Here is a 16,171-nt window from a genome sequence, read left to right on the forward strand (position 1 = left end):
TAAGACAAGACAGTGATTAAATTTTGGACCGTGCATGGAAACAAATCTCTTTTTGACCATTTTTCTGGTGTAATATAACATTTGATAGCTCTAATCAATTTGTTGTAATATAAAGTATCATTAAGAGAGCAGGGGAGAATAAAGTGCAACACTTACTTTGTTAAAAAGCCAAAAACTTCAAAATATTTGCAGGTATGTAGAGATAGATGTTAATTAGACTTCATATACCTGCAATAGTCCTGGAAAAGTGCTCCTTCCTCAGTTGCCAGTTGCTTTTACTTAGTCACCTTAATATTGAAATAGAACCAGTGATTTGTTCTGTTGACATAATAAAGATATAGTGTCACATGCGCCAAAGAAATAATGGCATATGGGATGTACATCTACATGTACTCTTTGACGTGAAACCTGGCCAGTGGCTGGCCGCCACAGAGACGGTCTTTCACAAAAGTGGCTGATAAAAGTGGGTGCCACTCAACAGGCTATCTGCACAGTCCAGAATGACTGTAGGATGCGGTAATTTTTGCATGTGGTTTGGTTCTTTGTGCATCTTGCTTCTTTAATAAGATTTACATAGTATATGGCATGTTAAACATTGCTCACATTGCACTTAAATTGTGTACTGGTATGAAAAATATACGTAAGATCAGTTTGAAACCAATGTCTCTTGTATTTAGCTTCAATTTCAATTGTGCTAATTTCAATAATTCTGCAGATAATTGCATAACAAATACTGCTATCATATATGCAACTTAAATGATAGTCATTACATAGGTTTCATATGTTACATTTAGTTAGGTAAATACCTCACTGCAATCCTACTTCCACTGTTCAGAAATATAGTGACCATTAGTTATTTTAATTAAAAGGTGCTCCACTCTAATGTACATAATACCATAAACTTATCAAAAAACAAAGATGATGTGACTTACCAAACGAAAGCGCTGGCAGGTCGAAAGACACACAAACATACACACAAAATTCAAGCTTTCGCAACAAACTGTTGCCTCATCAGGAAAGAGGGAAGGAGAGGGAATGACGAAAGGATGTGGGTTTTAAGGGAGAGGGTAAGGAGTCATTCGAATCCCGGGAGTGGAAAGACTTACGTTAGGGGGGAAAAAAGGATGGGTATACACTCTCGTGCGCGCGCACATATCCATCCACACATATACAGACACAAGCAGACATTTAAAGACAAAGAGTTTGTCTTTAAATATATCTTTGTTTTTTGATAAATTTTTCCCACGTGGATTGTTTCCCTCTATTATATTAATACCATAAACTGGCTTACAGTGACCAATGTTAAAATAAAGTAATTTGGCATCACTCATCAGCAGTGTATGGATAGTCTCTGCAAATTCTAGAACAGTCTGCACATCTGTGCCATTTCATTCCACATCAATAATTTCCATATGAATATTGTGGTAAACCAGAAGTGGCGCTCGTATGAAACAAATAGACCAAATTAACAAAACTCTGCACTGACTTTGGCGGACGGCATAGAAAATAAACACCATGCTCAGCTTCACAAACCTTGTCATTATTTCAGGTTCTCTGTTGTAGACTAAAAGTTGAAAAGCTCTACAGTATAGACACTCTAATCTTTTTTTTTATTATTTTTTATTTATTTTTATTTTTTACAAAGCATCAGCAGTTGCATTGTAACCATTATGGATATAGGATACTTGTTTGCAGTATTTATAGGCTGAATGTCAGTTTTGCTTAAGGACGAGATATTCTAGGTGGTATTGCTAAGTGTTTTGCGTTTCGTTGTTCAGGTTCTGATGACAGCTGCTTCTCCTTTCATGTTAACAGAAGCTGTAATCTGATTTGCACTGCACACAGTCACTGGTTTCATTTTATTCACAGCTTTTTGAGCCAGCTTCTTTGGTCATTGTGTGTGATTTCCTTGTACAGTAGACTTTCTTGATTTGAAACTTTATTTGTAGTTTACAAAGTATCTGTGGATGTTTTGTTTTGCAGTCATTCCTGTGTTGTTCTCTTTTCAATTGTGGTCCTCTGTTTTGAGGATAGTGCCAATAACAGCATTCTTAAGAATATGTAACTATCAAAAGATGCATTGTCTACTCATAATGCTTGCAGATAACCAGTGGAGATGCTCCAAAAATGTGAATAGTGTCTGATAATTGAGATTTTCTGGTTTCAGTACACTTGACAGAAAAACGAAAAAAAAGTGTCGGTTATTAATTTATGATGATTAATTTGTAGTCAGCACATCTGAGTGTCACTAGTAATTATGCTCCAGACGAGTGGTTGTCAAACTGCAGCCCAAATAAAGTGTTCGTGGTTCCCGTGGTCTGCAGCCATGTTTTATAACATGCATCTAACAACTAACAGCCGAATCCAAAAACGTCAAATAACATTAACAGCTTTGTAAGAGTGTAGTTCTCCTGCTCAGTAACAGAAATACTTATAGAAACAGTAATATTTTATGATGTGCTTAATGTTAATTGATGTTGCTGAATTCTGCTATGAGCTAAGTAAATTAGGCTGCTTAAATCAGGGAAAGAGGGGTAAGTGGTGTGGGACCTGTGGGTTAAGTGGATGTAAGAGGGGAATGTTGTATTGTTTGTCTTCCAGGACTGACAACTCCCAGGCTTGTGCAATCAGCTGCTGTGGTATAAATTTTGGCATGGAAGTAACGTGGATTCATGAATGTGCATTAATTAACCATTTATCTTCAAAGACAGTACTTATTTGTAGCAAGGTGCATTAAATTAATTGGGGCTTCCATAATACAGTGCAGTGAGTAGGAGGAAGCTGGAATTTAAACCATTTATCAAACTTTTGTGATGGTGTCCCATACTCAGTAGTGCATTTAAGTATATGTACAAATACCGTTACTAATCAAAGTCATTCACAAATTTTAAAACCACAAAACTATAATGTCACAACTGTTAGATTGCTGAGGTTGGCAGAAATCTGAAACAGAACTTCCAAAGTGTTGCTGACTTCTTAACAGCTTTTTTCGTCATCAGTTTTCTGATTGGTTTAATGTGCCCACCATGAAATCCTCTCGTGCACCATCATCTTTAACTCCTCATATGTTGAATGTGTTACAGTCTCTGTCTCCCTCTGCAGTTTTTACTTTCTGCAACCCCCTTTAGTACCATGGAGATTGTCTCCTGATGTCATAACATACTGCCCCTTCTTCTTGTCTGTGTTCTTCAAATGTTTCTGCAGAAGATCCTCATATTCCTAATCTTATGTCCACCTAATTCAAAGCATTCTTCTGTAGCATCACTTCTCAAGCACTTCAGTTCCCTTTGTTACGGTTTTTCCAGTGTCTGTGATCAGCGACCTTACAGTGCTGTGCTCCAAACATATGTTCTTAAAAATTTCTTTGTCAAATTAGCCTATGTTTGATACCAGTAGATTTCTCTTGGTCAGGAATGCCCTTACTGTGTATGATAGTCTGCTTTATATGTCATTCTTGCTCCATCCACCATGGCATTATTTCGCTTCCAAAGTAGCAGAATGCCTTAGCTTTTTCCACTTCATGATCACAAATTTTGATAAGTTTATTGCTATTCTCTTTACCTTTCTTGTTCTGGTTTTCTCTCAATCCATATTTTGTACTCATTACACTGTTCATTCCATTCAATAGGTTCTGTAATTCTTCTTCAGCTCCACTGAGGATAGCAATTTCATCAGCAGATCTTACCATTGATGTCCTTCCATCTTGAATTTTAACCCCACTCTTGAACCTTTTGCTTATTTCTGTCACTGCTTGTTGAATGCATAGATTGAACCCCTTTTTAATCGGTTCACTTTTTTCCAGGTCTTCAAATCGTATTGACCGCTCTTGGTTCTTGTACATATTGAATAGTATCTGTCTTTTCCCTATAACTTACTCATAGTTTCCTCGGAATTTTTAATATCTTGCATCTGTTTATATTGTCAAATGCTTTTTCTAGATCAACAGGGCCCATGAGTGTGACTTGATTTTTCTTCAGCCTTGCTTCTGTTATCAAGCACAATGTCAGAATTGCCTCTCTGGTGTCTCTACCTTCCCTTAAGCCAAACTTACAGTTGTCTAACAGATCCTCAGTTTTCTTTTCTGTTCTTCTGTATATTATGTCTGCAGCTTGGATGCATGAGTTTCTGGGCTTTATTAATTTGTTATTATGTGGTAGTTTCACTCTTGATCGTCCACACAATTTGAAAGACATGAAGTACAGACACCCCTCCCCCCCACCCCCCCACCCCCCTTGGAAGTCTGATAGTATGTCCCAAGTCTCACAGTCTACTTACCAACTTGAATAGTTGTTTAGTTGCTACTGGCGCAATGATTTCAGAAATTCTGGTGGAACTTTATCTATCACTTCTGTCTTTTTCAGTCTCAGGTCTCCCTGAGCTCTTTCAAATTCTAACTCTAATACTGGATCCCCTAAGTCTTTCATATCAAGTCCAATTTCTTTTTCTATCACTTCATCAGATAATTCCTCCCCCTCATAAAGACCTTAAGGGGAGTCGTACCGCCCTATCTCGACAATGTTAAATTGGCTATATAAATGCCCCGTTTTCTCAGGAACTGTTGAGTATATAAATGTCGTGTTTTTATCACATGTTCTCCCATGTTTTGTGACTGTATTGCTCTACAATCACTTCAAAATAACAACTGGAAAAAAAGTTATGATTTTCTTTCCCTAAACATATAATTTTTTGGTGTAAATTTTCACAATTTTTAATTTCTTGAATTTTAACTAACTATTACAGTAAATATTACTAAAGCAGAGCTACAACATCATTGTACTATCTATGTTATGTGGTAAATAATTCAATGATGTAGATTCAGAAGTTTCTTAGAAAAAGGGGCTTTAATACTGAAACATGTCATGTTGAGAAAATTGCGTTTAAAGAAAAAATTTTAATATACAGCCAACTGATACTTAAAAAAATGTTAGAATCCTCTTGGATGGTAGTCCTCACCTCCTCCTCCATCTTCCTCATCCAGTGCTGCCCTCCTTCTCTTGGATCTAGCTTCTTTTGACATACTGTTTGTTGCAATTTCTGCCTTCATGATTCGCGGTTGGTCCAAGTCCGTCACACTTTTAGTGGTGTTGTAAACCTTAAGGAAAGCCAAGATATTCCAAAACCTGTAGTCTTGCAGAATAGTCATCATTAAAAGTAAGAACAGTGTCCAAAACACCAAGTTCAAAGACTGACCTTCCAACGCACACATTTTTTGGTATCCTTGACCATACAACATTCTTAAATGATTCATTCGCATTTTGTGTTTTGCCCTTGACACATTTCTTCAACAGCTATGGTTGGGCGAGATCCTGAAACACAGGTTTCATGGCAAGCATAACAGCATTTGATATACTAATTTTGTGCGAGAAAGTGTCTACTTTACCCTCCTCTTTTGCCTTCAAGAATTTACACCATTCAGTGGAACATAGGTTGTGTATCGGTTCAGCATCTGTAGACAGCTTGTAAAAATAAATTGCCCAAACAGCTCTCTTCATACCATCTAAATTCTCTGTTACTTCTAATAACCATACCATAATATTGTGTAATCTGATCAATTTATCAGTCAGTCGACGTCTTATACTTGGACCATCAGAGAACTTGGTACTTCCCAACTGTTGTCTGAGTCTATACAGTCTTGTGCCCATCCTCTTTTGCACATGATTAATGCACTCTAGTTTTGTAATTGACAAATCATCATAGGGTTTGCTCTCGACCACTGCCTTATACGATTGAGTGTCTCCATCCCCAAGGAAACTCATGTAGCGAACAGCACGGTCATGCTGGGAAGGTTGGAACATTTTCACTGCAGAAGCTGCCCCCATTCCTCCACTAGTTCCTTCTCTGACAATTCATTTCATGCTTAGTTTGCATTTCAGTACTCTTGCCTGCTTGTCTACAACCCTGACAGTACATGGTCAACACATCAACATCCAACACTTTCCCGTTGTCGATGCTGATAATAGATGCACGTGAATTCTTTGACCGGAAACATCTTTTTTGGCAGGATCCGTCGAATGATATTGCTATGTTAGAACTACCATTTTCTGCTACATCCTGCTCTGCTGCTGTAGTCATTGACTCCATAGCACACGCCTTGACACTACTTCTTACTGTGGAGTTGTATTTGATAGATTTTGTAGGGGGACTAGGGAGGCTCAGCAAGCCACAAAGAACCTTACCAGTGTAATGGCCTTTGGCTATGCATCTAAGTCCTTTGAAGTATCTTAGATTAATGTCAAAAAGTCCATTCTTTACACTTACTTCTGAAGTCTTGAAAATCTTTTCGGTTTTACAGTTCAAACACATTATTTGTAAAGTGCACACCAGACTATTGTGTTGCAATAGCTTTTCAGAAATTTCAATTTCCCATCCACTTACATGACAACACACTGTTTCACACAAAGCTGAAATAAGTATATGGAGAGTAATAATGATATTGCAATTTGTTTCACTGTTTGAAGCTGTGTTGTATTTTACATATTACCCAGCAGTTTTTTCTTGGAAGCACTCTGAGGAGTAGAAGGACTGTCACTATTTACAACCAAATTATCACGCCCTTCGGCGCTAACCACTCTTTTTACTGCTGCTATATCTGTTCTGTAGTATCTTTTTCCTTTGTTTCGTATTTTTTTAAACACTCTTTTTGGTTTAGTTGTGACAAAAACTATCACAGGAGACAGAAACTAAAACGTGGCTAGTGGGTAACTGTTGTTGTCAAACACAAACGAATGTACACTTCAAAGAGTTTACTGCAAAGTACCGCCAGTGTAGGCAACTTATTAAACAGACAGTTCTCTACAAAACAAAAGAAATCACAGCCTTCTATACTGTATAGTTCCAGAGAAAAATGCCAATATGCGAAATGATGGAAAACAAAATTCTCGTAAATGTCATTGCATGATTATTTTCAAATATTTATTTAAAATAGTAAATAATCGAATATTTGAATAAAACCAGCACCAAATGACACATAAACATCCATATTTTCATAATTTGCACAAAAGTAAAAATGTCAAATTTTGTTATTTTGGGTGGTATGACTCCCCTTAAATGTACTCCTTATACCTACCTTCTCTCTCCTCTGCATTTGACACTAGAATTCTTATTGGACTTTTAATGTTACCACCCTTGATTCTTGTTTCTCTGTAGGTTGTTTTGAATTTTCTGTATGCTTAATCATTCCTCCTAATAATAATTTATCTTTTGATTTCTTCACATCTTTCCTGCAGCCTTTTTGCCTAGACTGACTTGCGCTTTCTATTTATTTCATTTTTAAGGAATTTATTTTGCTATATTCCTGTCTTTTCCAGAACATTTTTGTACTTCCGTTTTTTGTTGATCAATTGAAGTATTTCGTCTTGAGATGTTTATATTTTCCCACCTCCGCATTGCAAATGTTTTGAGTGAAATGCCCAGTCGATGCGCTGTTGTTTTCACGTCAATTCTACCAACAGTGAAAGTTGTTTAGTTCTCGGGGTTTTGTAAAATTCCTGGATTCGTCTCGTCGCTGTGCAGCCTATGAAAAGGATTGCGGGAGACTCCCAAATAAATTCCAAAGTACAGTGCAGTTTTAACACCAATATATTTCCAGGACTCTGGTGTCCGAGCCTGGTGAACTGTACCAGTTACATCACATGTACCCAAAGTTGACATCAAACGACACAGAGTCCACAACAATCAACGAACGAGTGAGCCTACAATACATTTGCTCGCAACCCTAGCCAAAAAACGAGTGCCCCAAGGCGCCTGCGTGACCTCTATTTATACTTTTGTTAACAATTACCTACAATGAAAATTACAATTTTGTGTAAAATCACAATTAAAAGTTAAACCGAATATGAGTTACACTTTGCTAAAAATTTACAATCTCAGTGCTCAACAAGGTGAACCTATTTTCAACTTGGTTAAGAGTTAATATAATATTTTCTGATCAATTATGTTACAGGTAACAATTAAATTTCTAAATTTGTTTATAACAAATCAACTAGTGCCTGAATTTTAGTGCTAACATATATCGGAGATTCAATTAACATGCTTTATTTATATGTTCTATTTAATTTGCTGTAGTATTTTTTTACTGATAAGTTTACTGGTACATCCTGACCATGTGCTACATTTCTTTCGATTAGTTACAGTATTAATTTCACATTTATATTGTGTTTCTCACATAAAAATGTTAATCAGCAAATCATCATTTTCGAATTATATGTATACTGAAATAGTGGTTATTTTTGTATGTAATTTGGAAACAGGTCACTTTACAATTGGACAATTAGGACTGGTGTTTATCTTTAATGCTCTCCGAGGGGTTCTGATAGGTAGCAATGAGATACAGTAATATTTCAGTCTGTTACCTGAAGTTTCTTCGCAGTTACGTTTCTTGTACCTCCAGCTTCTGTGGTTGTCCTTTCTAGAGATGTCCAGTCTTCAACTGAACTGTGTACTGAGCCATCTGAAAGTTAGTCTTTCCCCTCTCTCATTGCTACTGCCAAGGCCGTATTCTCCTGTAAACCTTTCTTCTGTTCCTTCCACTGCAATCACATTTCAATCCCCCCATGACTATTAGATATTAATTTATATGTGTAATTGAATTATCATTGAAGTTGTAATTAAATTTTATTAATGAAGTGCATCTTTTAACAGCATTTTTCATTAGTTTATTGAGCATAGCAGTAAATGTAAGAGAGAAATTAATAATCAACGGTACATTCTCTAATATTATCTAAAACAATCTGACAGTGCTTAGGTAGTTTACAGATTCCATGCCCTCAGAAACTTAGTCATTCAGAGTTAGAGGTATCTTCAAGCCAGGTTTGAATAGTTAGTGAAACCATCAGAGTCAGTCATGTAGTAGCAATATTTGATGCAGTTTTGTCAAATTTTTTTCTAAAATGGCTCAGTTGTTGGCAACAAATGCAGCTGCAATGGACATACCTTTGGGGAGGAATTTACAGTGTATAACACTGTTCTTATGTTGCCAGAAGCAAAATGTTGCCTATTCACATGCATTGAGGTGGTGTCTTCTGTTATGGCTCAGCCATTTATCTCTTCTTAAGAAGTTAACTTTAAAAGCATCATAACTCATTACCAGTAACAACACAGCACATGAATTCTCAATGAGTGAACTGATGACTTTCAAACAATAATGCTGTAATACCTACTCATCAGATTTTTGCTGCTTTGAATTACAGCAGCAGTACTTCTACACCTGACTCATGAAGCTTGCCGGTTGCAGTTTATACATATATCAGTTATGAATACTTCAGAATCAAGAAAGATCATTCTGGCTTGACATTTTTCACAAACAAGACGACCCTTTCCAGACATGATTTTTACACTAGCAATCACCTTACATGACAAATATTCAAAGCTTCCTCGACTGTCCTCACCCTTCTGTTAAACCCAAAGCAAAAATTGGTACAAATGTCAGACCTTTTCCCACTTGTGACTATTTATCGCTTAAATAACGTTGATAGGATTAAAGTATGAAAAATCCAATTTGTAACTGCTAAGCAAATACTAGAACTTCAAATAAGAAAATGACAGATGATGAATGCACTCATAGCAACCTATGCAGTTTTGTGTATTTTAACTGCATAGTGTCCACTCAGTTTATTAAAGTTATTTCAGGTGGATAATCAAGAAACAATAGGGAACAATGTTATGCTTACCGATACAGGAACAAAAATATACCCAAGAAACACATCGCATTTACCTGTTCTGAAAGCAGCCAACTTCAAGCACCGGTGGCCAGTGGCCACTGTGAGGTGAGGATTTTCTCAAGCATAAATTTTTCTGATCTTGACACAGCCACAAGCCCTTTCACAGAAAGTTTTGCTATTACCTATGGGACTGAAATTGAAGCAAGCTATTCTTGAGGTTCTATCAGGCTGGTACCTAAAGCAGAAATGTGGGTAGTAAAACAATGGAATGAATAGATTCCAACTCAAGACTTTGCATCTACATTGTACTGTGTTTAGCACTGGACCACAAGTTGAAACAGCAGTGTAACATATCAGGCAGAAGACATCGCTTCATCCACACATTTCTACATTCTGTGGTGTTCATGAAATGTATTCACAGTTGCAAATATGGACAACCATCACCTGCCTATTGGAATGATGACATTTATGTTTGACTGGGACTCAAACCCGGATTTCCCGCTTATCGCAAGCGGTCGCCTTACCATTTGGAATTGGCTGAGCCTGCGGATGGGCAGACTTAAGATTCTGAGGGGGAGCCAGCTTTATTGGTCAATTATGTAAATGACTCGAACTTAGTCTTTGCAGTGGTCAGGTTTTATGTCGGAGTGTACGAATATTCCTTTTCCCCAAAGTATTCTTGCCTTCTTATTCCCACATGTCTGGCTGTATAGAGAACGTAGTATTTGCATTATTTACTGCTCATTAATTAATATGATAGTATACCAACAAATATTTATTTCTTGCTACAGTGTAGTGCTATGTAAGTGCATGAAAAACAATGAAGTTATTTGCAAACTGTCACGATCTTGATGAGCGTGATTGTGGTGTTGGTGAATATTATATTGCTTCAAATTCTGAAAAGATGTCATCTAAGTTTGCAAGAGGAAACTGTAATGTGTTCAGAAAGAAATACTAAAAGTTGACTAGCTGCTCACCTTGAGGTTGTTGGAAAAACGTTGAACACACAATGGTTTTTAAATACATCAGGTGATACATCAGACTGTTCACCTCGGATACTTCCAGAACCAGTTAAGATATCATAGTTCTGTTTTCTCTGATGTATTGTGAGACTGCTCTCCTTAAATGTGATGTATAGTCTCATTTCATAGCTATGTTTATTAAAGAGATGTTGGCATCAAATTTGCTTTTTCAGTATCTGCTGCTAGTATTTTAGTTCTGGAAGATATGAAGTAAATGGTGTTTAATTCTTCAGAATTCAGTTACTAGTTTCAGAGAATTTATAATACCGGGTGATTATAATTAAACTTTCAAACAACTGTAGAAATAACACCACTGGTCAGATTGGTGTCAAATTACAACAGAATATTGTCGGAGGAGGAGGAAAGTGTGTGGCAGAAGAAAAGTAGTTACAAAATGTAGCAATAGATGGTGCTGTAAACATCATAATTTAATAGTGGTCAACTACAAATGATTAATGAATCATACAACAGTGCCTGAAGTGTGTGTGTTTGATGTTAAACAAACTGTAATACTTAGTATGCATGGGTGTACAGGTGTGATACTGTTAGTGAAATAAGCCCATCTACTACGGCAAGATCACATCACATTGGAGGGAAAAATCAGTTTTTAATTGTCCTGGGGCCAAACACTGCATAAAAAGCATCAATCAAAATCAAATCAGATTATTAATTTGTGTGACTGGCACAAAACATGTTCAGTATGCTGTCCACCATTTTCAGCACCAAGTTGAAATTGAGAAACAGCATGTTCCACAGTGTATTTAAGTGTTGTGCAATGCATGCCTTCAATGCAGCTAAGATTGCAATTGGAACATTACATCCAGAAGTCACACGGATTAAGATCAGGTGATCGGGATGCCCAGGCTGTAGGGAAATGGCGGCTGATAATTCTAGCATTTCCGAATTGGCACTTCAGCTGCTGCTTAACTGGATTTGCAATGTGCGGAGGGATGCCATCTTGCATAAAAATGACCCCATCCACACATCCATGCTGTTGGAGAGCTGGAATGACATAGGTGCACAAAAGACACTCACAATGCTTACCAGTGATGTTACAGGTAACAGTACTGGAAGCACTCTCTCTTTGAAAAATATGGCCCTGTGATAAATGATGCCGTAAATCCACACTGCGCAGTGGTACCGGTTGATTTGTGTGTATGGATTTTCCGTTGCTCATATTAGACAGTTCTGTGTATTGATTGACATATCCAGTCAGATGGAAGTGGGCTTTGTCTGTCCACAAAATCTTCCACGGCCAATCATTCTCCACTTCCATGCTAGCAAGAAATTCTAAAGCAAAAATATATCTGGCAGGTTAATGGGAAGCAGCTCGTGCACATGGGGTAATTTTGAATGGATAGCAAAGAAAGATGTTTGTAGGATTTTACACATTGTGCTCACAGGTATGTCCAATGTTTTGGCAATTCTCTGTGCACTATATGTTTACACACCACCACTCGTCTCCTCCTGCATTGCTGTGGCCACTGCTTCCACTGACATCGAATCAATTCTTTTTGTCCCTCTACCAGGTTGCACACCAAAAGAACCTGTCTTTTCGAATTTACGAATCATTTTCTCCAGACCCGTGCCAGTCATCAGGCCAACACCTTTTTTCAAGCCCTTCAATGTCTGGAACTTCTGCAGAGCAACATGTGCACAGTCATCATCATTCTTGTAATATATCTTTATAAGCAGTTCGTGGTCCTGCATTGAGACAGTCATGGCGAACATTGCAGACACGAAACGAGGAAAAGCAGTGTACCCGACATGTTTATACCAACTTCAGTGGGTCATGCACATGACAGGTGTATTCATTTACATATTCTGACACATACAGTGCCATCTATTGATTAATTTTCACACAATTTTTTGTCTTGTGCCATACGTCCCCCCCCCCCCCCCCCACTCCCCCCCTTGATAATATTCTGTTGCAATTTGATGTCATTCTGACCAGTGGTGTTATTTCTACTATGTTTTGGAAGTTTAATTGTAATTATAATCACCCTGTATGTAGAATTCAGGATTTAAATACCAAAACATCAATTTCATTCACATCACTCATTGCTGGCTTGCTCCTTACCCTCTGTAAAATAGTTAAGTGTGCCCTTCCATAAGAATTTCTGACACATTTGCTGAACTGTCATTCTTGTTGGATGCCATCTGTTGGATCTCTTTGTGCATGCAACTAACTGTTCCCTTCCAATTCCCTCTATGTTCTCCATAAAGTAGTAGTGTCTCTAAGTTCACTTTGTTTGTGAAAAATATTCAGTTTTCTGATACAACCACTGCAGATTTGCACGACACGTACTCAAAGAAAGCTGCATTTCATCTGTGCATATTTTACACAAGTATTACGGCAGTGCAACACTCGCCTTCCTTCCTTCTTATCTGATATAACATATTTCCTTATCTCGGTATGAAATAGTTAACTTCCACTTTGATAGCAATGTGCCACATGTTTAAAATGCACATATCATAAGTTGTTGCTCTTGCTTAGAAGTTTCTGCTTACGCAGTTTGTTCATGGAGCCTCTTCCAATCTTTTATTTTCACCTACAATCTGTTGTTCAACATTTCCTCCCATTGTAGCCCTTCCCATTTCATTTCATTCTTCACATTTGTTCATGACTTTCCAATCGTTGTTCTTCCAGATCCTGTTCATTTGAGCATATGTTGGTAGTAGTTTCTTTTAAGGGACTGGTCTGGAGTGAGTGAGTGAGTGAGTGAGTGAGTGAGTGTGTGTGTGTGTGTCAGTGGTGGAGGTGGCCAATAAACAGACCCTACAAAAAGAAAACACATTTATAAGTTTATTTGCAATAGGTGCACACAATAATTGAGATATACATCACTTTGAAGTACTGTAGGTTCTTCTGTGGTGCTGGATTATATTCAGATGGGAGTAATGTTCTTGATATAAATGCACACTCTTGTATGCCAATACACTTAGTCTCTGAATATTAGTAAGGTTTAGTAGCGACGTGCTATGTCTCTATAGAAGCCTGAACCACAGGCAAAGATCCGAATTGAGATGTCGGAGTAGTGACACTGGATTCCCAGACATGACACTTTTCATAGACATGATAGAAAAAGTTGTTCTTCATACAAAACTATCACACAGTTGGCATCAAATAGTGGTGAGGCTGAAAGAGACCTGCAGAGTACAGTAGTGACAACCATGTGAGATTTGTGCTGGGAACCTTCATGAGCAGGCATAATACAATAGGTGCTCAGAAACAACAAAGCATTTTTCATCTTGTGAAGCATGAAGTTTGGACATTGGAGCCTTGAAAGTGCAAATGAAACATACAGCGTCACCATTATATTGAGGAGAGCAGTACCATTCAGAGTACTGAATTCCATTTTGTTGGCAAAATCAGCACCATTCAGGAGAGAAAGGTTGTTGCGTTGTGCGTGATATTTGTGAACTGCTTCATCTGAGATTGATTTCAGTCTATGAGACTAACCCATTCATATTTAGTACATGAGCAATGATCGCGATTGATCTTGTTCAGTAGCCTGTGCAGTCCACTGAGAATCAATGGCAAAAGTTTGCAGTGCTTACAAATTAGAATAATTAATTTGAATACAAGAAACTTCCGATCTGTTGAAATCTGGATCATTTTACATAGGTATGAGGGGGAGACCACCCACCCAAAAAAGGTGGCGGGGGGGGGGGGGGGGTGGAGGAGGGGAATTCGTCACAATGCCTTTATTTCTCAAGATTTTTACACCAAATTTGGATCATCTTCACAGTACTCTCCATTGACCACAATGCACTTCTTCAAATGTCCTTCCATTGTTCAAAACGGTTTTTAAATTCACTTATTGGGATGTTCCTTATGCCTTCCAGTGATTTTTATTTTACCTCTTCCACAGTGGCAAAACATTTTTCTTTCATGTCCCTTTTGAGTTTGGGGAACAAAAAGAAATTACGGGTCTAGATACTGCTTTACAAAGAGGGTAGTGTGGGCCGGTGCTGAATTGTCATGATGGAAACAGCAGTCACCTGTGCGCCAAAGGTCTGCCATTTTCCTCTGTATACTCTCCCTCAGTCTTTTCAAAACCTCCAAATAGAACTCCTGGTTGACTGTTTGACCTGGGGGAACGAACTCCGTGTGCACAACACCTCTGCAATTGAAGAAACAAATGAACATTGTCTTCATGTTTGACATCACCTGGCGAGCTTTCTTGGGTCAAGGAGAGACAGACTTGTCTTCTGCTGGCTTGATTGCTGCTTTGATTTGGAGTCGCATCCATTGCACTGGTAATCACATTGCAAAAAACATTTAGGGTTCTCTTTGCGCTGATTTTGAAGCTCAAAACATCACTGAAGTCTACACTACCTTTGCTCGTCTGTGACAACACGTGGGACAGATTAGGCTGCGACCCTTCTCATTTGCAAATCTTTGGATAAAATTCTCTGAATTGAACTTCATGATATCCCAGACACCTCACAGTGTTGGTCAATAGTTTGGCAATGGTCTTCACGAATGAGTTCATTTTGTCAATGTTTTCGTCACTTCTTGAGGTTGAGGGGCGTCCTAAATGGGGTTGGTCTTCAGTTGACATTTCTTCATTTTTAAAATGTGAAAACCACTTGTAGAGACTGATTTTACTTAGGGCCGCATCCCCATAAGCAGTCTTAAGCCTTACAGTATTTTGCGCGGCTGATGTCCCCAACATGAAACAAAATTCCACAGCCACGCATTGCTCTCAACAATCTGCCATCACATTTTTGCTGAAATGGAAAAAGTTGTTTTACCAAAAATCTCACGGGTGAACTGATGTACTCACAGTGACACAACTTCGCGCACTGACCCAGGTGGCATGACTGTAATGGACACCTGGTTGAACAATGGCCTCCCCCACTCTCCCTGCCCACTGCAACCCAATTCCCTTTACTTTTGGGTTCCTCCTTGTAAATAAGACAGTATGTCTGTGTTTGCATCTTGTGCTGTAGGGTGATAAAGAATTTCATATTTATAATTGGAACATATTTATAATTGGAAAGTAGTAGTGACAAAGGCTGCAGCTTCTGTGCTGTATCATCAGATACATCTTCCACCAGATGAGAAAGAGCAGTCGGCAGCTTATAGTCAGTCACAAGAAAAAAAATTTCTACCATACAGGTATTGAGGAAATTTTCTGAGGTCATAAATTGTGGCTAAAGCTTCCTTTTCCAGATGACTGTAGTTGACTTGGGTCCTGTTCAGTGTCTTAGATGTGACACTCTACAGCGTTCCATATTGCTCACCCAGTCAGATAAAACTGCTTCTGTTCCATGTGATGATGCATCAACTGCAAGCACTACTGGTTTTTTTGGATCAAAATGTGTAAGATAAGGTTGACTCAGCAAGGCATGTTTCAGTTTCTGAGAAGATTGTTCACATTTTCCAGTCCATTTAAAAGTAACTTCTTTCGCTGGAGGTGATACAAGCAGAGGAGTGGCTATTTGTATTGTTCTGAATGCATTTGATGAAGTATATAGGTT

The 16,171-nt window shown here is 38.0% G+C and overlaps 1 protein-coding gene across 1 annotated transcript in view; it reads left to right on the plus strand.

Moving 5' to 3' along the window:
- Positions 1-16,171, plus strand: part of LOC126480870 (calcium-binding mitochondrial carrier protein SCaMC-2) — a 232,720-nt gene that overhangs the window by 57,649 nt on the left and 158,900 nt on the right. The window lies entirely within an intron of this gene.

This window comes from Schistocerca serialis, chromosome 5, assembly GCF_023864345.2.
Source record: "Schistocerca serialis cubense isolate TAMUIC-IGC-003099 chromosome 5, iqSchSeri2.2, whole genome shotgun sequence".
In the NCBI taxonomy this organism is placed as follows: Eukaryota; Metazoa; Arthropoda; class Insecta; order Orthoptera; family Acrididae; genus Schistocerca; species Schistocerca serialis.